General features: G+C 43.5%; 1 long non-coding RNA gene across 1 annotated transcript in view; it reads left to right on the top strand.

Annotated features, from left to right (window-relative positions):
* The first annotated feature begins 798 nt into the window (after nt 1-798).
* Sox2ot (SOX2 overlapping transcript (non-protein coding)) overlaps nt 799-26,108 on the top strand; it is a 117,613-nt gene continuing 92,303 nt past the window's right edge. The window contains exons 1-2 of the long non-coding RNA NR_015580.2: nt 799-987; nt 1,134-1,200. This is a non-coding gene — a long non-coding RNA (SOX2 overlapping transcript (non-protein coding)). The remainder of the gene's footprint in view (nt 988-1,133; nt 1,201-26,108) is intronic.

Raw genomic sequence — 26,108 nt, forward strand, 5'->3', positions numbered from 1 at the left:
GGAAATTACTATTCTCTTAATAGCGAAATAAATAATAACTCATTAATAATAGCAACACAAGTTCATAACAATGGTCTGTGCCATCTTAGCTCTGGTCCTAGGGACCTTGAAACAAGTCACTTTCCAGGTATTTTTCTTAAGGCATGGGAAAAATCAAGTTAATTTTAAATATTGGGCTTAAACAAACATCTTCAAATAATCTTGTTGTTAAAAGCCCGTGGGTGTTCACATACAAGTTAGGATAACGGTAGTTTTTAAAATCAGTAACTTGCTTGAGTGGGAATGGTGCCTCAGGACTTAGTGCTGGGATTCCCTGTCAATTTCTCCTATTTCTAAGAAGAGCAATGTCATAGATTTATTCTGAGAGAGTCCCAAACACGTCTTGTTGGGGGTTTTGTTTGTTTGCTTGCTTGCTTGTTTTGGGTTTAGTTTTGTTTTGTTTTTTGTTTTTTGTTTGTTTTTTCTTTGCTGCTTTGTTTTGTTTTGTTTTTACTGTGGTAGGTAATAAAAAGGGATTACAGGCCCCTAGAAGGACACAGCATCATCAGCGTGCAATCCAGCCCATGGTTTCTTAGATACCGTATTGTCTATTCTGTTCCGCTATGTGAAAAATGTTGAATATCAACAATGGGTTTCAGTGCTGCATTGTTGAGTTTTGTATGAACTAATCTAGCTTCACTAAAAAAAAAAATAAAGAAGAAGAAAAAAAAGAAAAAGAAGGAAAGAAAGAAGAAATAAAGGGAAAGAAAAAAAAACGACAGCTTTGAACAAAAGTCCACAGCCAGTGTGTTCCAAGTCCCTGCTCAGGGCTGACTGTGGCAGGGGACACTCTCCTGCTGGCTCTCTCTGTCCACACTTAGCTGGCTCCTGTCCTCAGGTGCACGGCCACACCCTCGCACCCAACCTTGATCCTCTGATGGGGAAGGTCCCAGGACTTGTCTGCTGGGACAGGCCTCACCCCCAAGAGCTCTGGGCAGTACCGAGAAGGTAAGGGATTGCGCGCGCAGCTTCTCTGCCCGGGTGGGCTGGCCTAGCTCGGAAACTTTGTGGAGAACCATGGATTTTTTAACTTCCACCTGTCTCTGTTCTCCTCTTCCTCCTCCTCCTCTTGCTTCTTCTTCTTCCTCCTCTAGCAAACCTGACAGATTTCTCCAGAACAGTGGCCATCCATGGGATGAGTGAAAGCCTCTTTCTATTCCAGTAAGTAATTGACTTGTAACTAAAAAATTGTCGTGGCTGCTGTGTCAAGTGCAGGGTGAGTGGCTGCTGGCACAGGTGCTGCTTCTCCTTTAGAATGGAAAGAAAGGGGGCTTAACCTGTGATTAAGTTTCAAGTCAATTGACCTCCACATGATAGCACATAATTCTCCCTTGCCTCCCGAAAGGCCCTGCCTGGTTCCTGTTTTGACCCTGGGTCTGACACCTGTGCTTTAATGTCTCCCAGTGCAAAGGCTAGAGTTGCTCTTTTCCTTTATTAAGTAAGTGAGAATATAAAGAGCCCAGGGTGAATCCCAGTGGTATGGACCATAACTATCTGAAAGAGTGCACTGTGACGTTGTTTGTGAGGGGTTGGCTTGGTTTGGTTTGGTGTTTTTTTTTTTGGTTTTTGGTTTTTTTTTTTTTTTTTTTTTTTTTTTTTTTTTTTTTAGTGCACTAACTCTAACTTCATGGAAATTATTCTTGTACAGTTTTAAACTCTGATTTTTATAGACAAATGTCATGAGCTTGCTAGGGTTACACAGGGAATGGCAGGCAAGTAAGGGTGTTAGGAAGTTGACATAAAGTGCTTTGGAGTGCTCAACTCCGATGCACCACACTTCACGAGCTCAACACGCCTCAATCTTTGCTGATTTTTTTTTTTAAGCTGTAAGAGGAAATAGCAACATTGTTTCTCTGAGTTTCTACAAACGGGCTCAAAGTCTATTTAATGTCTGCTGGATGCCCCACTTGAATTTTGGAGTCAGGGGGATACATACTAACCAAAAGCAAAATAAATAGGTGACAGCTAAAATTACTGCTCTCCATTCCTTTTACAAAGACCAGTTGCATGCTATGATTTTCTGTAAGATTCAGGCAGCTCCGGGCTGCTGTGTTTTCCTCTTTTTCTTACCATGGGAATTAAAAGTGCACGCTGATGGTGGCTACTCAGCCTCATTTTGGGGCCAGGCTGGGATGAGCTGTCTGAGCCATTTCTGACCCTCCGCTTGCAGCAGCGAGCCTGAATTCCCCCCTTGCTTGCCCATCACTGTCAGTCAATTATAGGATTGAACTGAACCAGAAAATCTGGTACAGTCTGGTAATTAGTACAAAGGGTTTCCAGTCTAGTGTGAAGACTGAGATGCAGGAGCCCCAGCAGCCCCAGAAATCGTTTTGATTGGACATGGACATTGCTTTTTAGTGCTGCCTGGTGACTTCCTAAAGATAATACCTCCTGCCCTACAGGTCTTCCTTCAAGTACATTATGGGCCTTTTTGAAAGAGTCGTGTGTGTGTGTGTGTGTGTGTGTGTGTGTGTGTGTCTGTGCATGTGTGTGTGTGTTTCTTTTTTTAGAACCCACTTCTCCCATTTTTAGACTGTCATTTTTACCTATCAAACAGACACATTTTGACTTGCCCAACAAAGAACCAAGTTATCAACACTCGCAGAAGCTGACGTTTTTAATTCAGGCTTCATTATGGCTTTGAGTTATGACAGTGAAGTACAAAGACATTTTAAGGGGGTTTTTTCATTATTTTTTTAAATCCAGAATTGGGATGTTTATCTTTCTTTTGTAGTCATGCTTCCCTCTCTATCTTCTTCTTGGTAATATATAATTAGCATTATCAAAACCATCAGCTATCATCCCTTTTGACTTCTGACCTTTATTTTTTTTAATGCGTCTCAAACTAAAATAAGAGAAAAAAAAAAAAGAAACCCTACATAACCGATCTTAATTAATTTGGGATTGTTAAAACAAGGACACATTTTCAAGTGTGAATCTCTTAAAATAAAATAAGAATAGATAAATAACATTTCTTGGTAAAATAACAGTGACAAAATTAATCTCATGAAAAATATTTCAGCTGAAAGTGTGGTTGTACCATGTTTATTTCAGCACACATTTTTAACTTATATTCTAGAGACTTGGGCTTGTTGGCAGTGCTGGGTTAGGATACATTGTGGATGTTTTAGGGTGATATATATATATATATATATATATATATATATGCATAAGCAAGCATGCTCTTTGATTCAGAATCACAATGACCTAATCTTATATCAGATAAAATGAAAGAATTTGGAAACCTCTCAATGTGGCTAATGCCTACCTCCAAAAGATAGATATATGTCTATGTAAGAACAAATTGGAAGATGCTGGGTACAAAATTGCAGGACCAGCAGGGTCCAAACTAAGACAAGCAGAAAACACATGGTTCTTCATTTCCGAGACTCTTGTCTTTAGAACAATCTGCACAGCGATTCCTTCAGACACACGTGTGTCCTGAATCCTCTAGAGGAAGATTAACCCCGGTCTTGCTGGAGCGTTAAGTACGTGTTTTATTCTGTTTACCTTCTTCAGAAAATGGCTGGTACCACGCCTGCTGGGGAGCCTTACATCTCTGACTTTGCTATTGCATTTCAAGAAGGTTAATGTCGCTTTTGTAGCTCTGTCAGAAGTAAAGCATTTTCCCAATAAACATGTAGTGATTCCCAAGGCTGTTTGTGCAACAGCGATTCTGCTGAAATACTTCTGTATTCATTTTTCCATTGTTTATTAATCATAACACAGCGTTATGCTTTGAGAATGAGCATATTTATGTAATTAACACTTTTTGTTTTTAGCTAAACCTTGCTCATTAAAAACTAAGAGCGTCTCAGAAAACAATATAAATAGGCAACTTCTCTGGGATGATATTTACATTGATTTTGAACTTGCTGTTAGGTTTACATGTTCAGCCGTACCCATGAATTCTCTAAAGCACATTTGGGGAATAGTTCCCTTAATTTTTTTTTTTTTATAAATCTAAGCTATATGTTGAAATTACAAAGGTGCTGGCCACATGTAGTATAACACAGTTCTGTACTTGAGAACCTGAAGGCTAGGTGGCTCTGTGTAAAATTCCTGGAGCCCACAAGCTTCAGTCTAGACACATTCCGTGTCATTTCAATCTTATTCCAAGAGGCAAGAGCCAAACTTTTTTATGTTTCCATTTTTTAAATCAGCACATAAGGTGTTAAGTAGCAGAGTAACATGGTCCAACAGAATGTGTTGTTATTGGTCTCCTTCAGCCCATGGCCTCTACCCCATTCCCCTTCTGCCTCCCCGACCCCCCTACTCTTTTCCACTTTCCTAAGAGTACAAGCTGAGAAAAACCTTAAAGGCTATTAAGCATTGTGACTTTCAGACTAAGTTTTCTTGGGGACACTGAGGCTGTAGAGAACAGAAGGCTGGTAACTGTTTGGTCCCTTAAGCTCAGTGAACCTGTGCCGTTCACTGAATGTACGTGCGAGATACAAGATAAAGAATTACTCAGACCGTCGTCACCTTACACGTGGGAGTGCACAGCAAACCCAGGATTGTCCACAAAGGTGGTGACACAGTCAACTTTGGATCTCAGTCTTGGACTGTGGTGGACAGTCACAGGTCATTGTGTAGACGTTCTGTTACTAAAAGAACACACTGAGGGAAAAATAGCCCTGTGCTCAGAGTCAAGACATGAGCATGTACCAAATTCAACCCTTTGCTTCAGCAGTACAATTATTTCTGGATGCATAATTGTGTTATTAAAGTATTGTCCATCTTTTTTTTCCCTAGGAAAGTAATATTTTGGAAATAATTCTTAAAATGTGAGTGTGATTTTTAAAGGTGACCAACATAGGCATTTTAAAGCACATGGCTCATTGGTCTTAACTGGTAGGAATTTTTTTTTTCCCGAAGTGGAAAATTTTAATTAGGACTTAAATTCAAATGTAAGAAACAGAGAATAAATTAAGGAAAATTGAGTTACAAATTTTCCAAAAATGCATTTGATGAAATACGATTCCCATAAGCCTTGACACATGACAGAATATCATGGTATATTTAAGGACATAGAGCACACTGTCTTTATCTAGGCAATTCATAGTGAAAGTTGGAAAATACTAGAGAAAAGGGGTGTGTGTGTGTGTGTGTGTGTGTGTGTGTGTGTGTGTGTTTGTTTTCAGAAGTGAGTACTCTGAATTATATAATATATATGTATATATATATTTGTGTGTATATATACATATATATATAGTTTGTTTGTATATGTGTATGTATCACCCCAAACTATATTATTTGCAAGTTTCATTACATATATGCACACACAGCTTTTGTGCAAATTTGCTGCCTTAATTCTTCGATCCTAATATTTTATCAAACACATTTCGGGTAGTTCTTGATTTGAACCTTTGCAGATAAGCCACAGCCCAAACAAAAAGCCCTACCAAGTAATTTTCATATGATTTATGTCAACTATGTGCATGCTTACCCATCTTTTATCTTCATCTTATAGAAAGGAAATCCCATTTATTTACTCCCTCAACAAATAGTTAAGCACAGAGCTCAGGTGCTGGGAGTCCAGGAATCAGTTAGGTAAGCGGAGCCCATTACCTACAGTGCTGGCAGAGCGGGGGAGTGGGACCGTGGATATGAAGTCAGAAACAGCTCAAACAGTTTTTTTGAATTTTTTTATTTGTTTGTTTTGTTCTGTTTTTTTTTTTTCCTGACTCCAAACTGAGAGAAAAGAGCAGGTGGTCTGGGGTGCAGAAGGTACAGCTTGGTGGACCTCCTGAGGACCACTTATGCACCAGGAGATACCTCTGAGATTCTTCCGTGGTAATGCAGGAATGTGTGCATTGGTGGCTTGGAAGGCAGATGTGAAGGGGGAAAGGAGGAAGCTCGTGGGCACAGCCCACTTCTGACCTCATCCCTTCCCCTTCCAGACTCCTTAGCCGTGTTGTCCTTCAGACACAAAGAGTCCTTTCAGGGGCTGGCACAAGACTTTCTTCAGTCAGAAGCCTGCATACCTTACTTGTCTGTCATAGCTCAGAGAGTCTGGTGATCAGATTCAGTTCTTGGTGGTACCATGGGCCCTATCTCAGGCAGAAAGTGTTTTCTCTGACTGGTCATCCAAAAGTCTCTCTCGAGCTGTAACCTTCACTGGGATGGCAGTAGGGTGTCATATGAGTGACACACAGTGCAATCAGACCATGAGCAGTTAACTTGTGGTCTTCAGACCATCTTCATGTCTCTAGAACATGAGAACAGAAAATGTGGTACTATCCAAAGAAGTTTCTGGAAATGGCAGGAGAGTTCTGCCTTCCTGTTGGATTGCTCTCTGGAGATCATCAGAGGCAGAATATTTACTCCTGTGGCCATACTTTTGCTCAGAGGCTTGAAAAACTGTGGAGATTTCAAAAGTCAAAAGGGCACCGTGCTCATAAGTGAAAGGAAGTGAATCCCTGTGTCCACTGTAGCATTTGCCTTCGCTGTCACAGAGTCCCTGTGTCCACTCTAGTGTCTGTCCTAGCCTTCACGGAGTCCCTGTGTCTATTATAGTGCCGGCCTCTGCTGTCACAGAGTCCCTGTGTCTATTATAGTGTTTGCCTTAGCTTTCACAGATCCCTGTGTCCACTATAGTGTCTGCCTCTGCCGTCACGGAGTCCCTATGTCCACTGTAGCATCTGCCTTTACTGTCAGTCTCTGTGTCCACTGTAGCATCTACCTTAGCCATCAGAGAGTCTCTGTGTCCACTATGGGGTCTGCCTCTGCTGTCACAGAGTCCCTATGTCCACTGCAGCATCTGCCTTTGCTGTCACAGAGTCCCTGTGTCCTCTGTAGCGTCTGCCATTTGCTGTCACAAGGAGTCAAAGTGGGGTCTCTGAACCATCCTACCCCTTTTGGATGTTGCAAATCGATTTTGTTTGTTTGCTTCCTCATGTTCACCTCAGCATTTCTCTCTGTGGACCATTGTTAGGAAATACGAGGGAAAGGCCTAGGAAAGAATTTGGGGTATTTAAGGTAAAACCAAGAGCTCTGTCTGTTTCCATCTAGTTAGCTTAGATCAATTTTCTAATCTATTCTCCTGTGTCATCTACCTATTGATACATGCTGGGCCTCAGAGTGCTGGCTTCCTTTGACTCTTTTAATTAACTTTTAAAATCAATTATGGTTATTTGTATAGATTCCTATTGTGTCTTCTCTTTGCCTTTGCATGGTTTAGGTTTTCGCTTTGTTTTGTCTTTTTGCTTTTTGCTTTTTTGTTTACGCTACTCACTGTTGTGAATTAACAGTATCTTCCCTTCCACCTCTTGAACTAGAGAAACTATTAGCTAATAAGAGGCTAAATGAGCCTGAGACTATAGGGACGCTGGGATCCTTAAATTATTTAAATTGAAAAATGGCTGGTTTTACAATCAGAAAAACTCAAGTGGACTGTAAGCCCTACTTGACCGTCCCCTTCTCTGGATGATCCTGTAATGACAGCTGGAGTTATCTGCCGTCCACATCACTGTCCACAAAAGCTGGGGCATTCACTACTAACCCCTGCTGCAGCTCTGGGGAGCTGGGGCCAACTCAGGGAAGAGAACTTTACCAGAATCTGAGGCTGGCTCTGGTGGCATACAAACTCAGTGAAGACAGCAGATCCAACAGCCAAGGCCAGGAGCACCCCCTCCTCCCCCAGAATGGAGGCTCAACAACTCACACATGGAAGGAAGGCTGGAGGGGAGCAGAGGGAAGGCACAGAGTAAGGGAAAGGCAGGACGCAGCACAGTTGCTGCTGTGAAAGGTTTGCAAGCTCCCATAAGCATCCCTGATTATATCTTCAATTTCTTTTTAAGCTGTGTGTGTTTCATGGTGTGTAGGTATATGCACCTGCGGAGGTCAAAGGCTGGCACTGGGCATCTTATTTTATAATTTTACCCCTTACTTTTTGAGACAAGTTCTCTAATTGAGCCTGGGCTTCATTGAGTAGGCGAGACTGGCTGGCCAGTGAACCCCTGGATCCTCCTGTCTCTGGTTACTAGTACTAGGTTACAGGGAATGCTGCCTCTATGTGGATGTTGGAGATTTGAACCCAGGTCCCCATGCTTGTGAGGACCCATCTCTATAGTCCCAGATTTTCTTTTGGTAGGTGAGTCACACTGGGGTCAGCACTGATTGATTTTCTGAAATCCATCACTGCCAAGAGCATTAAATCAGAGATGTTAATAGACATGGGCCACACTATGACAATGAGGAATTCATTCATATATACACATAATACAGACAAGCATATAGATATCACACAGACACGCGCACACACACACACACACACACACATGCGCGTGTGCGCGCGCACACAAATATGCCAACACCTCAAGTGCATTTACCAAGCTAGATCCATTATACTATAAAATAACAAAATAAGATTTTGATTCACTACCTCCCACTAATAAATCAGAATATTGAAATCAGAAATACAGAACACATTACAAATGATTTTAACATGAAAAAAATACTAGGCTTTCATAAATCTCTCATTCTTTATTTTACATTTAAAATTCAAAATTTCGTAAAAACAAAATCTGACAAATTAGATTCAAAATCGCAGTCTTTTGTTTTGTTTTGTTGGAAAGTAGCCTGTTCCCCCTTTCAAAGCCCAACTCTGAAAACATTTGTCAGGAAACTTCCAACACTGCTGTCACCATGGCAACCACCTGCCAACCGCCATTGGCTGAAGGCTGGCTATAATCTCCTAACTCTATTCTCTTCCCCAAGCCTTGAATTCAAGCCCGTCTGCCTTTCTGCTCAGGAATTTTGGGGAGGGGAGATGAATATTAAGGTTATATTACCTACCAGTAGCCCCTCTTTGCATGTAGCTGACAAGCTCAGGTAGCAAATGAAGGAGTGGAGTGAAGCCTGTGACGTCACACAAATGCCCTCGTGATGATGACAGCTTATGTCACAAGGATCTTGAGGGCCCAGAGAAGCCAGCCTGTCTGTCTAGCCACCTAGCACAGTTTGGCTCTTATATCTCAAAATGTTTATATGTTCATGTGACATGTTTGTAGACTTGGGGACACCTATGGGAGGTGGAAGTCCCCCAGGGTGACTTAACTCCAACACATTCTCCCAACATGACAACATCCTGGGGGTAAAAGTTCAATGAACACACAAAGGCACACAGACACAGACAGACACACACACACACACACTTTGGGACTAGAAAGATGGCCCAGGGTTTTTTGGTGATGGGAGATTGATGAAATTATTTAGGACTTTTTTTTTTTTTCCATTTTGAGTTCAGATGTGGCTTCTTTCTCCAGTTAAAGAACATAAGGCCCTTTCCACTCCCACACCAAAGTGCCACAATGACAGAACATTGAAGGCCCTGTTTGAGGCTCCCTTGGGCTCCCCCCCCCACCCACTGATAGTATACTATTTTGTAAGAGAAACTTCTTTAACTTTTACATGACTTCAAGATTTCTTCCTTGGGGACACCTATGGGAGGTGGAAGTCCCCCAGGGTGACTTAACTCCAACACATTCTCCCAACATGACAACATCCTGGGGGTAAATGAGCAAAAGCATCATGATTTCAGGGTTGACCTTGAATTTGCTGTGACTGACCCTTCATAGTCACCTGAACACGGAAACATCAGATTAGTGCATGTTCCTTCAAGCTCAGTGCTAGTCAAGACTGTCCTCATGAAATGAAGGAGAGAGAGAGAGAGAGAGAGAGAGAGAGAGAGGGAGGGAGGAAGGAAGGAAGGAAGGAAGGAAGGAAGGAAGGAAGGAAGGAAGGAAGGAAGGAAGAAAGTTCAATGAACACACAAAGGCACACAGACACAGACAGACAGACAGACAGACAGACAGACACACACACACACACACACACACACACACTTTGGGACTGGAAAGATGGCCCAGTGGTTAGGAGAGCTGATGTTCTTGCAGAGGTTTGGTTCCCAGCACCCACATGGTATCTAACAGCTATCTGTAACTCCAATTCCAGGGGATGAGACCAACAACCCCCTTCAGGCCTCTAGGAACACACAGTACACATACATACATACAGACAGACAGACAGACATACGGACAAAGCACTCATACACATAAAATAAAAATAAATCAAAGTCAGGCACGGTGGTGCATATTTTGAATCCCAGCACTTGGGAGACAGAGGCAGCCCAATCTCTATGAGCCAGAGGCCAGCCTGGTCTACGTAGTGAGTTCCAGGACAGCCAGGGCTACACACTGAGAACCTATTTCAAAACACCAAAATAATAATAGTAATAATAGTGCTTTTTTAAAGTGAAGCACACTAAAAAGAAGGAAATGGAGACTTAGAAGGACCAGGGAGGGAAGGCTGTGAAGGAGAAGATGGTAAAAATAGCATTACTTGGGTTGAAGCTGCTGTCATGAGGCCCAGGCTGTGGACACAGGCTTAAAAAGGCAATGATAAAAGAGAAAGTGAAATTGGCAGACAAGCTTCCAGAAGAACAAATCGCACAGGAGAACAAATCGCTGGATTCCTGACTTCCCGGAACTCTCCTGAGATGTGAGCTGGGGCGCCTCCGAGCCATCTCTGGCTCTCCACAGTGAGTCCTCTGTTGAAGCTGTCCTTCCAGCCTTAGTCTCCAGGGAGCCACAGTGCTGGCACTGTGCACAATTTAAAGCAGATGTGGGAGAGTCACGTGACACCACAGGGTTGTTACCAGATGAACATCATTGTACGATCATGCCGAGTTTCATCGTTTTACTAACTGTACTGCTGGTGTATGCTACTCCGGACTTTACATTGAAAACATAGCTGTTTTCTAAAAATTTTAGTGTTCAAAATGCAATCATTTTCTCACAAGGATTTTAAAGTCCAAAATTCAGACTACAGCCAAACTCATTACATCAGGAAGTCTGAGGATAAAACCCACTCATCAATATATTCTGAACTCTATTGATGACTGTCAAAAATGCCTAAGGTAGACAGAACCACAAGTCCAAAGATAGGAGGCAGGACAAAGCAAGAGAGCATGGGTTATAGGCACCACTTGTGTCTGTACACTGTCAGTTTGTCAACCTGACATTCCCAGATAGTCTCCACTCCTTCCTTCTGTGCCCTGGTCCTCGGACACTCAATGAGCAAAAGGCAAAAGGAAGCAGCGGCCTCTCCATAGCTTCAGAATTCTCATTAAAGATAAACAAATGATGAGCAGTTGGGAGACAGCTCAATCTGTAAAGTACACAAATGTGAAGACCTGGGTTCAATCCCCATCACCTATGTAAAAAGCTTATGTGTATCTGTAATCCCAGCACTAGGAAAGCAGAGACAGGAGGATTCCTAGGAGTTAAGAACTAGCTGGCCTAGCCTAACTAGTGAGCTCTGGGATCAATGAGAGACCCTCAAAAAATAAAGTAAGAGGGCTGGGTGTGGGGGTTTGTGCCTTTAATCCCAGTACTTGAACGGCAGAAGCAAGCAGATAGCTGTGAGTTTGAGGCCAGCCTGGTGTACATAGAGAGTTCCAGGTCAGCCAGAGTCACATAGTGAGAGACCCTGTCTCAATAGATAGATAGATAGATAGATAGATAGATAGATAGAGTTTAAAGAGAATATATAGTATATACATACATATATATGTATACTCCAGAGAGGACTGACCAGGTGGATCAGTAAAGATACTTATTGCCAAATGCAAAAACCCAAGTTCAATCCCTGAAATCTGCATGGTAGAAAGAGAGAACTGACTCCTTCAAATTTGTCCTCTGACCTCCACAGGCACAACACAGTGTTTTGCCCCACATATAGAAAGAGAATAGTAACTTTTCAAGTTAATACTAAGGTGGAAAGCAATCTAGGAAGACATTTGACGTGCACCTCTGGTCTCCATACACATATACATTCACAACACATTCAGTCCCTACATCTCAGAATTTACCCAGGAAGGCTGTTGTCCACTTCTCTCTGTGTGTCCAGATGGGCAGTCGAGTTACAGCATAAACCTCCCAAGCAAGTGCGTATGCAGATGAGAGCCTTAAATGTGTTTCAGACAAGGAGCAAAAAAACAAAGTTTTAAATTACAAAAATCTCTGCTGGCATGGTGCTCATCTGACCCTCACTCCAACCATGGAAGCGAGGCTCCTCTGGCTGTATCCCCATTTTACAGATGAACCACCATGGAACTGGACGAAGAAAGCTGTGTGAAATCTCAGGGCCAGTGTGGCCTCTTTCTGGAGTTCTTACCCTAAGACAGATGGAAAATTGACCAGGGGTCACCCTCGCTATTCATGGACAGCTGTCTATGTCAAAAGAATCTCCCATTCTTTAGGTGAAGAATCAAATTAGTATGCTAATAGTGTTCTGCATCCGTGTTCATAGCGGGCATTATACTCACAGACACAGGGACGAGCCTTACTACGCAGACACCAGCATGCCGTTTGTCATCTTCTGAGGCATCGACACTCTCTCTGGTGACCGATTGGAGACTTTTGGAGCTTCTTTGATTTAACAAAGAAATAAAAAAGTTGGAAGAGATAAGAGCTCCCAGTTATACGTGCATCTCTAAGCCCAAGCTTCAGTGAGACTTTGAAAGTAGGCTACGACTCCTTCTTAGAACATTTCTCAAAATGGAAATCAGCCTGAATGAGTAGGAGAGAGAAAAAAGAGGCTCAGTGGATCCACAAAGCCCTGGAATAGAGTAGCATAACCGAGATCTGGCTTGGACCCAAGATGGTTCCAGCCATCTGTCTCATTTGTTGTAGACTTCTCAAGGAGAAATTTCTGGCTACCTAAGAGCAGCCTGAGATGGGACCGACTCTAGGCCAACCCCAAGAAAGCAGTCAATCATTTGCTCATGCACCAGCCATTGCGTGTGTCTGCCACACAGGCGTTCTTCTAAATCTTTCTTTCCCTCTCACTTGTCTGCTACTCCTTCCTCCTCCTCCTCCTCCTCCTCCTCCTCTTCCTCCTTCTCTTCTCCTCTTGCTCACAACAGCCTTGTTCTTGTGGCTCTGCCCCACCTTTACGCCCTCCACACCTGAGAGGTAAGGTGAATCTTGGCAGCGTTTTGATTAAGCTGTGCGTGTTTTCCAGGGTGCTGTGCATTATAACGGGGACCAGATCCCTTATGCTGGGAAGCTGATCATGGACAGTGGCTCCTAGACACAGCTCCACCTTCTCTAGGCATCTGTGTATGGGGGCAGCTCTTCCTCTCTCCCACAGACAGGACCCAATCCTTTCCCGAGCTGCATCCCACATCCTCAGCAGTGATGAAGGCGGCCCTGACAAGACAACAGGGCTGAAAGCAGCCAAATCGGAAGAGGCTGGATTTGTTTTGGGCCGCCTGGCATGAGAGGAGGCTGAGAAGGGCCTTGAGAGCAGACATTGGAGCCCCCTTATTCGAATCCTTCTAACAGCCAGTGTTGAGTTTTAAGAGACGTCTGGCAGTGGCAAGTCTGGTTCTGCTGAGGGCCCTTTCAGTTCATTGCATTTGGGTTTCAATCACCATCGAATTAAGGTGTAAGGCAATCACTTATGAAGCATGCATTAAGTGCCGACTGTGCACCAGAACGGCACTAGGCACTATGGGTATTCCAACTAGAAATCTAGCTTCTGTCCTCGGGAGGCTGATACAGGAGCAGAGGGGATATGTTAATTGTACAGTTCAATATTGGGAAAGTGCCCAGTTCTACTGAAACCCTGGGGAAGAAGGTGATCTGATAGAAAAGATTAGGCAAAACGTCTCAAGGGGGGCAATGATTTAAAATTGACATCAGAAGGACAGACAGCTGCCAGCCAGGCAGGGGACTCGTGGGAAAGGAGGCTCTACCAAAAATGCTTATCAAGTTGTGTGGGGTGCTGGCTCCCATGCAGAATCTATTTCTGAGAACTTCCATGGCCCCCTTTTCTGGCATTGCTAACGTGGGAAACATCTTGCCGTTTCCATGACAAGCAGCCTGTACCAGGTGTGGAAGAACATTGGCACGGGAAGAGGAATCATTTCATTCATGTTGGCATCCTTGTGAGACTCACGGGCTGTGATATGGCCCATCTCTGCTGCACACCGCATGCCCACCCGGGTGCTTAATGGATGTACATCTGATTCATCCACAGGCATGCTGGAACCCAACAAGTTCCAGTTTGAAAGTGGCCAGTAACTGGACTTCTTTGGTTCTGTCCAGAAGCCTTGAAGAAGAAAGGGGATTTGAAAAAAAAAAAAAGAGTCAAGGAACTGCAGACATCACGGGGAGCCTTCTTGGCAGGTCTGCAGGGTGGCTTGACACAAGCCTAGATACCCTCTGTGCACCAAGCCGACTGTTCCTGTTTTAGAGTCAGGAAGCATCTTATCTTCCCTGACTCGACCTTCAGTCTTTGCCTAAACTCCCTGAGTCCCATCCTCAGCTAATTAAATGCCTGTTCCTAAAATCCCTGATTCCGACACCACCTCACCCCACCCTCCCACCTCCACTGGGCTCTCAGGGCCTCGGCTTATCGCCACTAAATCTTATCCCAGCTGTATTGATAATAATTGATTTACTGCTCTACCTCATCTGCTTCTTGAGGGAGGACTCTCCTAAAAGGCAAGACTCATGTTTTAATCATCACTGTATCCCCCGGTCCCCAGCAGAACACTTAGAAAAGATCCCATTGAATTAGTGTTCAGACATGATGGTAAATTCTCTGCTCCTGGAAGACATGGCGCTTCTAGCTCTGTATATCCAGTGAGCAAGGCTGGGCTCCTACGTAGGAAGCTTCTGACCCACGCTAGCCACAGTTTTCTCTGCTTATGGATAAACCTGTGTGGTGGTTTAACTGGGCTGTTGTTCTTTAGCCCTTTAAAAACTAAATAGCCCCAATGTTCCCAGCAGCCACACCTGTTGCAGAACGGAACTGTTAAAACGTGACCTTCTCCTGGGGCATCTTCTCTTCGGTGCATCTTTCAAGTGATTCAAGCTAGAAAAGAGGGAAGAGTAATGGGTGGGTGGCAGAGGATCTGTAATTAGTAAATACTTAATAATGGTTATCTGATTTAAAAAGGAGCTACCTACCACCAAGCCTGCTGACCTAGGTTTGATTCCCTGGATCCATATGGTAGAAAGAGAAAATTGACTCCCACATGTTATCCTCTGATTTCTATATGCACAGCATAACACACATGCACACAGCTCGTTTCTCCAATCAGCCAAAACCTAAAACCCACACACGAAAGTTGGATGAAACCAGAAGTGTGTTTGAGAGCAAGCACTAGCAGGGCGCCTTGCTGCATTGCCTTTAATGGCCAGCCTTTGGGTGGTAGAGGCAGGTGGATCTGTGAGCTCCCAGCTAGCCCCAGCCTGCATAGCAAACTCTAGGCCATTCAGGGCTACACAGGGAGACATTATCTCAGAGAATCAAGAGGTGGGGGTGGGGGGACAGACTAACTGAAGAAAGAAGCTTATGATTCGGAAAGGATTAGAAATTCCAAAGAGCCCCAAGCTTTCCCCTTCTGCTCCCTACCTTGAGCTGTCCTTCCCCCCCCCCCCACCTCCTCTGGCTCCCCAAAAACTCCCACTTAACTTCCCAGCTGTCCACTCACACTTAACATCAGCTGTCCACTCAAATTCCCTTCCCAGATCCCCCATCACACTGCCAGATCCCACAGACCCCCAACGGTCTCCTTTTATTGTCCCCAGCCTTCCTTTTACATCCCCTTAAGCTTCCCCCTCACAACTCGCAAGGGTCTTTCGCAAACCTCTCCCCAGATTCCCCCTCACATGTATACACAGTCACCATTCACGATTGGATACATGCGCACGCGCGCGCGCGCACGGACACACACACACACACAGGTCAGGTAGACTTGCCATTTTGTGAAGTAACTGATTTTAAGAGGGACCCAGATTTACAGCAAAACGAGAGCACGTTCCCTTCGGGTGAACGCTCCCCTTCTCCCTCTCTGCCTGAGATTCTTCAGGAGAGGCATGAATTCTGCCACGCTCCTTGTGGCCCCCAGGACAAGGCCAGCAGGGCTGCTGCTCCTCTTTCAACTTTCAACTGTGTGTGTCCCTTGGCTCTACCCTGCTTCTGGAGTAAGAACTTTGAAACGGGCAGTCTTAAAGTAGGGTGTACAAGTGTGTGCCGGTAAACTTGGTGCTCCGGAGGCTGAGGCAGAAAGATGGTGATCTGGAGGCCAGGCTAGAATATACAGTGAGACCCTGTTGTCAGAAGATGGTGGTGTGTGCCAGTAATCCCAGCACTCCCAGAAGCTGAGGCAGGAGGATCAGGAATTCACAACCATCCTCATCTACAAAGTGAATTCAAGGCCAGAAAGAGAAGCAGGCCACTATGCCTGTGTCTGGCATATTTCTAGACACCTCCAACACCAACACCCTCCCCCACTCTCCACCCCTACTTCTTAACTTTAAGTACTTGGTAAAAGGAATTCAGAAAATGTTTTGTGAATGAAAACAGGAAGAAAAGCAAAGAAGTTTTACTTGTGAATAATAAAAGGTTATTGTCTTTTCTGTTTTGCTTCGTTTTTTTACTTTGGTTGTATTGCTGCACGTTATTTTATGGCATGGTCTCATATAGTTCAGGCTTTCTTCAAATTCCCTTTCTTGTAGGCACGGCTGGCCTTGAACTTTCCATACTCCCTCCCGCCTAACCTCCAGAGTGCTCAGCTTACAGGTGTCTGCCACGTACTCTAACCTTTGTCTGCTTTATTCTCTGCATCGCCTCCATCGTTCCCTTCCTCTCTATTAGGGTGCCTGCCTTCTCTACCCCCTTGTAAAGAGCCTGGGTGTTCTTTCCAACCAGTGGAGGCGCTGTTGGCAGCCCCATGCTTGCTCTCTCGCGGTTGACTTTACATGGTGAGTGGGCCCTGTTCAGACCTCTCTAAGCTCTGCTCTCTTCACTAGTCGTGCCGCCTCTGGGCAGCCCCTGCGCCTGCTCTACCTGGGCCTGGCTTCTTAGCCTCAAGCTCACTCAGGGAGTATGAGCCCTGGTGCATACACACTTCTTGCCCATTTTCTCTCCCAGAATACCCAGTTTGTCTTTAGAATTAAAAGCTAGAATGGCAACAATGAAATCAGCTTCAGAAAGTAGCTTGAATGCCTTTCATTTTCTGTTTTTGTCTATGCCAGTGGTTTGTAACCTTCCTAATGCTACGGCCCTTTAATACGGTTTCTCACGTTGCGATGACACACACCTCCATCATAATATTATTTTGTTGTTACTTCCTAGCTGTAGTTGTGCTACTGTTTTGAATCATAATGTAAGTATCTGTGGTTTCTGATGGTCTCAGGCAACCTCCAAAAGGTTGCAGCCCACCGGTTGAGAACGTCTGATCTATGTACATCAGCTACCTCCTTGCAGTTTGCAAAGGTAATACCGTTTCCTGAGCGACTGAATAGCTGCCATCCCTAAAGCCTGACAGACACATCTTGTTTTGCAGAGGGAACTCACATGGGCAGAAATGACTATGAGGCTGTAGGTCAGGGGGTCCCCTGAGCACCCCATCCCTTAGCAGGTGTCCCACCGCACCTGCTGATCAGCTGATCAGCCTTAGTAGCCCCCTATTATTTCCAAAAAGACAGCATTTTCCAGACTTTTCTGATCTACAATGAAACATGCGTTTTCTTAAAGCGGTGGAAATAGAATAATTCATATTGAGAGCTTATTTACTGCCAGCCAGACCCTCATCTTGCTCTCCAGGGCTCTGATAATCACCTATTTCAGAAGCCATTAGCCTCTGTGTGTTCTAAAGGACTCTCCACCGAGCCCCTGTGTGCCTTTGTGTTCTTAGGGGAGGAACGGTGTGCACTGAAGTGACAGACCTCTCTTGACCAAGTAAGAATGTCTGTGATGCACAAATAGTATATTAAACGCTTTTATTTGATAGTGTTGAAATTAAACAGCGTGTGGAATTCCTGCCCAGGTATAGGGACATGTAAAACCTTTTGAGACTGTGGCTGTTCATTCAAACGTTTTAACATTTATGAAACACAGTCATATTAAGAAAAAAAATACGCGTTGAAATAATGTAGTAATCAAGACTTAGCCACTTACAGGAGGCCAGTGGGAGCTGAGTTTATGTTATTGATTTTAGAACTACAGCGAAAGAGAGAGAGAGAGAGACAGAGAGAGAGAGAGAGGTGAAATATTGCCTTCACTGTTTTCAGATAATAATGACTGTTGTTGCAAATTATAAAATTTAATTAGCTATATAAATTCCAGAAGAACAAACGGTATGCCATTGTCTTGATATCTTTCCAGAAATTAGTCTTTTAAAAAATAAATTTGCCATATTAATCATCTAAAAATATTTTTGATCACTGAATTAATGGTTTTAGGCCTGTTTTCAGGTGCTCATTGCTATAGGTGATTGCTTCTTAATTACTACATGGACTCTCTATTCACTCATATTAATTCATGTTTGCTGGCACAGTCCCAGAGGCAGCCTGCCCTGGATCTTCTAATTACTTCTATAATTGAATTTGCCCACTTTTTCTAACCTATTTTTTAAACTGACTGTGTTTGTCCCAAGCTTATTGTGTCTTTTTTGTGTCAGTTCCCTGCAAGCAGAGTGTACATCGATCCTTTCCTCGTTTCTCATTAATTTTCAAGAGCTTGGCCGCATGTCGGTTTTTTTTTTTTTTCAGTCCGTCAGACCTATTGCGAAACGGAAAAGAAAAAAAAAAAAAAGAAAGAAAGAAAGAAAGGGAAAGAGGAAAAAGGGAAAAAAGGACTTTTATTATTAAAGGTTAGGTAAAATAGACTGAAGTTAATTAATTCATTAGTAACCCTGAGCCAATTACTGAAGCCTTCTCTTATTTATATACTTGTTAACAAGACAGAAACGAGAAAGGCCAATTACAGGCACATGCCCTTCACAACTTCAGCCCTCTCAGCACTTACACTCTCCTCTCCTGACACCTCTCCTAAAGCCACATATGTATCAGATGTGTGAGGTACCTTAAAATAATGTTGGGGCAGGGGCAGCTCTCTGGCCCATTCTGTTTATTGACATAGCTGAAAGATTTCCCCCCATCTATACATTTCAATATGCCTAATGCTTACTGATGTCTCTTAAAAAATTTCTCAAAGAGTCCTGCTCGGCCTCAGGCAGTTGCAAAAAGAAAAATAAACTTGATGCGTTTTTTTTTTTTACATTTACATAAAATTTTTTTTAATTTATATTTTATTTCTTTGCTATTACACTTTAATTCTTGAACCAGGGTAACTGATTAGCAGATTAGCAGATCCAAACAATAGAGTCCTTCTAAATATGTCCTACTTGATTTTTAAGGCATATACCAAAGCTGTATAACATATAAATCTAGCTTTCTCTAAATGATTGGCAAAATGAAAGTTTCGCTATTCATGGGGGCAAAGTAGCTGCTTCGTCCACATGGTGCTAGTGCTTGCTCTGTCCTGCCTGGGTACTTTGCTAAGATCTCCAGGGTTATGAGGCACGGGGAGAAGGCTTCCCTGCCCATCCATATTCTCTTCACACATTTGTGCCAGCATGGAGCCAAAAAAAAAAAAAAAAAAATCAGTCAAAGTCAATTGACTCTAATGTTTCAATAAACTAACTGATTTTTGGAATGAAAACCAATGGGAATCGTGAGGATTATTTTTTCCTCCTTTTCGCTCATATAAACAAAGTTTATCATGGTTAAATGACACTGAGGAAAAAAATACAACCTGTGGTTCCTACAGTCTCCGTTGTATCTGCCCTGAGTCTGTTAAAATGTGATCAGTTGTTTTGCATCATAACAATTACAATCAAAGTTTCAGGAGAGAAGAATCTCAGCAGGGTGGATAACCCAGGATTCTTTAAGAGGCAAAGTTAGAATCTAGGGGTTTCTTAATCCCGAATTCCTCGGTGCAATGTGAATGCTTCCCCTGCTCTCCTCTCCTGTTGGCAGCTACTCTACTCTACTCTACTCTACTCTACTCTACTCTGCTTTTCACGTTCTTAAATAACTTGAGACTCCTCTCTGCTGAGCGACTGATAGAAGATAGTCACCAAGATTTATGTCCTCTGTAGTCCCAGAACTTCAGTGCGCACCAGGCAAACAGAAAAGGAGCCCAAGTCACCCCTTAAGTCCCCTCCACTCCCACCCCTGAGCCCCCCACATCTCAGGCCTTGGTTGATTAAACAAACTCTTGGCTTTAAAATCCAACAGTGTATCTGCATTTTCTTCAGTAAGTGCCCTAAATTGGTAACAGGTGTCCCAGCATTTGTTCATTATGGAGTCATCCCCACCTCTCCTCCAAGATTAGAAATCTATACTAATTTTTCATCAAATCAACTGTTTTTCATTTTTAAAATTACTATATTAGTTTTAAAGTGTGTGTGTGAGTGAGTGAGTGAGTGTGTGTGTGTGTGTGTGTGTGTGTGTGTGTGTGTGTGTGTGTGTTTGTGTGTGTTTATGAATCTCAGATGTGTTGCTATGGGCCAGGACCACACAGGGCCTGGTTACTCTGCCTACGTCCTTCCTTGTCTGCTGCAGGCAGTTTTCAGATGCCATGTAAACCAGAAATGAGCTTCCTGACTCCATCATGTGAGGGCATGGGTTTATCTCATTAGTTCACTTTCAACAAGACCACCATCTTGTTAATTTGTGAATGTTGTTGGGGCCTTCTTTCTCCTCCTTTCTCCTCCTTTCTCCCTCTCACCTTCCTCTCTTTCTATTTTCCCTTCCTCTTCCTCTTCTTCTTCCTCTCTCTCCCTCCTCCTCTTCCTCTTCCTCTTCCTCCTCCTCCTCTTTTCCTCTTCCTCTTCCTCCTCCTCCCATTCCCTTTCCGAACTCCTGCAATAAGGTGGTTTCATTTACCCGATGCCTTCACAGCTGTTGCCTCACACAGTTCCTATAGGCCAAGTGCTACACTGATAAAGAAGCTAGAGTTCACAGTTAAATGACTCGCCCAGGGTCTCACAGTATTTACCTCCCTGGGAGACGAATAGGTCACTGGCCTCCTTTTCTGAATGAAGTCCCGACCTTGATGAGAGGAAATGGCCTAAAGTCCTAATGGCTTTTTAGGTGGTTTCTGTATAGGTCATTAGAATGAAGATAATGTGGCTATGCACAATGTGCTGCCATTCTGAAATCTCTGTGCACACAGGGCCCCCTCCCTTATCCTGGTGAGAAGGGGTGCAGATCTTATGAGCCCCACTCAGGGACTGGGCTCAGAGCTGTCAACACCTTCCCTGAATAACTGAAGTCTGAAGTCCCACCATTCACTCTTGCTCTTGAGTTGGTTCCCGGAGCCTTGGGCAAGTCCTTAGCACTCTGCATCTTAACTGAGGAGAGTGACTCTGGGGGTGCTCTCAGTGCCACATCCTCATGAGTCTCCCCAATCCTCCCCTCCCCAGAATCTTCCAGTGAGCCTTAACATGGAGAATCACATGCAGACTCTGCCTTCGACCTGAAACCCTCAATGCGGCAGCCACCACCATCCCTCCTCTCTGCCCTCCTATTCCTTCTTCATGCCTATAGCCCGAAGTCGGGCTGGAGACTCCTCCCTCAATCCTGGCTGTCCCCTCAACCTTCTGTCACACCTACAGAAACCGCTCTGCCAGCGGGGCCCAGAGGCAACATGGTTTGCACTATCAGTGTCTTCTCACTTCAGAGAACTTACAGCTGTCTGGGTATAACCCCCATTGTTTCATTTTTGTTATACCTGAGGCTCTAATTTTCCATTTAACTGTCTCACCTCCAGTCAGGGTCTCCATTCTATGCAGATGGTATCCGGGTAGCATTCTGGTAGCAGTGGAAAGGAACCCCATGACATCCCATAAGCCTGAGTGGATACCTTAGCTCTGTAACTGCTCTGTGTAGTTAACCTAGCCTATCTAAGCAGCTTCTCAGCTTCAAAGTGTGCCTATAATACACACAGCTACTAGGAGGGAATTTTATATTTTAAAATATATATATATATATATATATATATATATTTAAAAGTCTCCCATGGTGCCCAACACATAGGAAGGGCTCATATCAGTGGAACTGAATGGACCTAAAATGGCTATTGAATCCCAGCACAACCTAGATGTTCATTCCAGCTGTGGGAACAACTGGACTGAATCCAGACCTCCAATTTGTGTGTGTGTGTGTGTGTGTGTTGGAACAGTTTCCTTTGTTTATCATGTGTTTGTCACTGTTGAGGCTTATGACAGTATCCCTATTCACCCACCTTGAAATTAAACTTCATTTGTCCACCTAGCTGGGATTAATACAGTCATAATAAAGAAGTAATAATACTACATTTAAAAGAAACAAAAGCATCAGCTTCAGGGCTGGAGAAATAGTTGGCAGTTAAGAACACTTACTGAGCTAGGTACCAGCATGGCAGCTCTCAACCATCTGTAACTCTAGACCCAGGGAATCCCATACCCATTCCTGGCCTCTGTGAGTACTAGATACACACAGGATTCACATACATACATGAAGGCAAAACACTTGTACATACAAAATAAGAACAAAATATTTCTTAAAGCATTGGCTTGTAATTCAACCTGGTTTTGACTTTATTTGGCTCTCTTTAGTTCAATCTCTCCTAGCAGTAATAACTCAGGAGTTATGTCTGGGCCGGTTGTTTTATTTTGTTTTTACTTCTTTGGATTGGAAGGAAATGAGGCAAAAATTTCAGTTTATAGCCCAGGTTAGTCCAGTCTAACCTGTAGCATGTGGTTGATTCTCCTGCCTCAGTCTTTTGGGTGCTGGGATTACAGGAATGAACTCGTCTGAAACTGTTGTACTAGAGAAAAATTTAAACACAACATTATAGAAGTGATAGCATATTGTTCCTGCAGCTCGACACATTAACATTACAACATGACCAGAAGAATGACTCCAGTGCCCGAAATAGCCCTCCTTACAAGTCAAACCTTCATATTTTGGTATATAACTAAGTGTTTTACACTTATACTTAACCTAAATGTATTTGATGTCTAACTACACAATTATTTTTATATATAAAGATTTTGATAAATGAAACAGTTTTTACTTTAACTTCTAGGAACATACAATTTTAAAAAAATTTGTATGTGTGCATGCTTGCTGTAGAAGTGTACATGTGTGCTCAATGTATGTGCATATGTAGACAGATAAGTGTGAAGGCCAGCAAGAAGCCCCAGGTGTCATGCCCTGCCTACCTTAGTGGTTGAAACAGAGTCTTTCCCTGTTCTGGAGCATGTCATTGTTCATGATTGGCTTGCTTTGCAAGGATGAAGATCTCAGCTTGAGCGCCGTATCTACGTAAAGTGGCTGGTGTGGTGGCGTTCCTTAGAAACCTTGCCCTGTTTTTTGTATCCATTCCTCTGTTGAGGGGCATCTGGGTTCTTTCCAGCTTCTGGCTATTATAAATAAGGCTGCTATGAACATAGTGGAGCATGTGTCCTTCTTACCGGTTGGGACATCTTCTAGATATATGCCCAGGAGAGGTATTGTGGGATCCTCCGGTAGTACTATGTCCAACTTTCTGAGGAACCGCCAGACTGATTTCCAGAGTGGTTGTACAAGCTTGCAATTCCACCAACAATGGAGGAGTGTTCCTCTTTCTCCACATCCTTGCCAGCATCTGCTGTCACCTGAATTTTTGATCTTAGCCATTCTGACTGGTGTGAGATGGAATCTCAGGGTTGTTTTGATTTGCATTTGGGCCCCCAATGGAGGAGCTAGAGAAAGTATCCAAGGAGCTAAAGAGATCTGCAACCCTGTAGGTGCAACAACATTATGAACTAACCAGTACCCCGGAGCTCTTGGCTCTAGCTGCATATGTATCAAAAGATGGCCTAGTCGGCCATCACTGGAAAGAGAGGCCATTGAACATGCAAACTTTATATGCCCCAGTACAGGGGAATGCCAGGGCCAAAAAATCAAAATGGGTGGGTAGGGAAGTGTGGGGGAGGGTATGGGGGACTTTTGGGATGGCATTCTAAATGTAATTGAGGAAAATATGTAATAATAAAAAATATTAAAAAAAAAAGAAAAAGAAAAAGAAACCTTGCCCTGGGGAAGTGGAAGCAGGTAGAGTCTTAGAGCTAAGTCTTCAGCCAAGCCCGTACTTGGCAACTTCCAGGCCAGAAAGAGTATATATATATATATATATATATATATATATATATATATATATACATATATATATGTGTGTATATTAAGTAATCATGATAAATAAAGTAGACAGCACCACACATACACACACACATACAGACACACACATTTGCATGCACTGCACACATACAAACAGGAAAATAGGGCAAATCCTGTTTTAATAAGAGAGTATATGGAAAGAAAATTAACTGCCTATATTGGATCCATTATTCTAGCCAGCCAGTAACATTTGTGCTGAGTCTCTAGAGAGGTTCACAGAACAATGGCTCCCAGAGCTCGGAACAGGAAGGAGGTGGGCTCTGGGCAAGCAGTGTCGTGTGAGAGAGGATCCCAATGCAGAGAGAGGCTGTTGCTGTGCTGAGGGAAAAGTCTTGGGGCTCTGACTCCAGTGCGTATGCACCCTATGTTTCTCTACATTGTGCGTCTTAATTGCTAGAAATATTTTTATGAAATAATTCTGTGCTTCCTTATGCTTTGTGGGTTCTGATGTGCACGCTCTCAAATCTCACTTACTCTTTGAAACATCTTGAGCTATTCAAACCATCAAGAAACTGTCTGTTGTTTGCAAAAGAAGTAGCCAGCCAAGCAATGTCTTGGAAACAAGGGTCTTAACTTTATGCGAGGGGGAAATGTTCTTTCTCATTATAAGCTAAAATAAGAACCGACTCCAGGACAGAGAGGGGGACAGACACTGGAAAGCATGGTGAGGAAGCGGCCCACAGCCAACAGCGCAGCAGAGACTCTTGGCACGTCAGCTAGTGTAAACCACCTCACAGGATGATCAGATCCTGAACAGCTCTTGGGGATTTGAGTTCCCAGCCTCAAGAAGGAGACATTTAGTTCCACCTTATGCAATATAAACGCACGCTGAGACACACTATGTCACATGGCGAACACCGAGGCCTTCCACCAAACTACTTCATGCAAGCTTTGCCTTGGCTCTACCTAACTGTGGGCCTACTCATGGAACCCCCTTGTCTGCAATTATCATTGTCAAGCTCGGTCACATCTGATAAAAGGTGTTTTTCACATTTTGGTGTCTCTGATAGCAGAGCATTAAATCTTACAACTAGTGAGGTATCTTAGTTCACTTTTAAAACATTCTTTGCTTTCTTACAAATATATAAATTGTGAAAGTATTAACTCACGTAGGCATCAGGAGGTTGGGGAGATGGCTTAGTGGTCAAGTGGCTGCTGTACAGACACAAGGACCTGAGCGTGGGTCCCTGGCACCTACAGCTTGGTAGTAGGCACCCGCACACCCGGTGCTGGGGACATGGCAAAAGGACTGTGCCTGGGACCTGCTGATCAGTCATTCTAGCCAAGCTGGATAAGGTCCAGATGATTCAGTGAGAGACCCTGCCTCAAAAAAAACTAAAATAGAAAGCATTAGAAACAATGTCTCTCTGCCACACACTAATACACAGATGCATACAGTAAACAAACAAACAAACAAACAAACCAGAGACTTATTTTAACATATGAATTAAAGTCATGATGTCAGATCTTACCCCTAAGCCTGGTCTGTAACATACTGCAAGCAGGAAGTAGCCACCAACGCCGTTATATACAGTGTGAGTTTTGAAACCTTTGGCATTTCCCTCTTTAGTCATAATTTATTCTTGCCAGCAAGCTAGAAGCTAATTTCTTTGCAAAAAAAAAAAAAAAAAATCCTTAGGTTGGCTCAGCCTGCCTGCTGAGTTACTCACCAATTTCCTCAATTTGTCTGGCAGCAAGATTCTGACCCTTAGGGCTAACCATACCACATGGTCAAAATAAAGGTTTTGTGACAGACAGTCCCAACCGCTCTGCCCACTGAGTGCCTTACCATAAGAAGCCTAACCCATGAATTTGCTTCCAAGGGGTCTGGCCTGTTGTAGGTACTGTGCAAGTACTACTAGCGGCAAGCCAAGAGTTGTCAAGGAGTCTGGACTGGGGAGCCACACAGGCTGGATTCAAACCTTGCCTTTCTGTCTTACCTGTGTGTAACCCTGAACAAGTGCATCTCCATTACTTCCATTTCCCTGTAAGGCC

This window comes from Mus musculus, chromosome 3 (assembly GCF_000001635.26).
Source record: "Mus musculus strain C57BL/6J chromosome 3, GRCm38.p6 C57BL/6J".
NCBI classification, from domain to species: domain Eukaryota; kingdom Metazoa; phylum Chordata; class Mammalia; order Rodentia; family Muridae; genus Mus; species Mus musculus.